This window comes from Pteropus alecto, unplaced genomic scaffold (assembly GCF_000325575.1).
Source record: "Pteropus alecto unplaced genomic scaffold, ASM32557v1 scaffold157, whole genome shotgun sequence".
Lineage (NCBI taxonomy): Eukaryota > Metazoa > Chordata > Mammalia > Chiroptera > Pteropodidae > Pteropus > Pteropus alecto.
This window is the reverse complement of record NW_006440626.1, coordinates 228,144-228,374: the sequence shown is the minus strand read 5'-3', so window position 1 is coordinate 228,374 and position 231 is coordinate 228,144. Positions and strand designations below refer to the sequence as shown.

The window sequence follows — 231 nt, the reverse complement described above, 5'->3', positions numbered from 1 at the left end:
CGACGCCCCCCGTCCCCCGCTCCGGCGCGCCCTCCAGGCAGCGAGCTCTCGGCCCGGGCTCAGCGCCCAGTGCAGCCCGGGGGAGGGAAGGCGCGTCCCACCCCCGGGGCCTGGAGCCCAAACAGGTGAAAGTACGCGCCGGGCACGCTCACCGCTACCCGCGAGCCTGGCCGCGGCAGCCTGCGCGCCCCGCTGTCCCTCCTCTAGCCCTGGGCTGGGCGCCTCGGGAGA

At 77.9% G+C, this 231-nt stretch overlaps 1 protein-coding gene across 1 annotated transcript in view; it reads right to left on the bottom strand.

The window, feature by feature from the left end:
• WNT7B (Wnt family member 7B) overlaps window positions 1-231 on the bottom strand; it is a 48,989-nt gene that overhangs the window by 48,409 nt on the left and 349 nt on the right. The gene's annotated exons all lie outside the window — the stretch shown is intronic.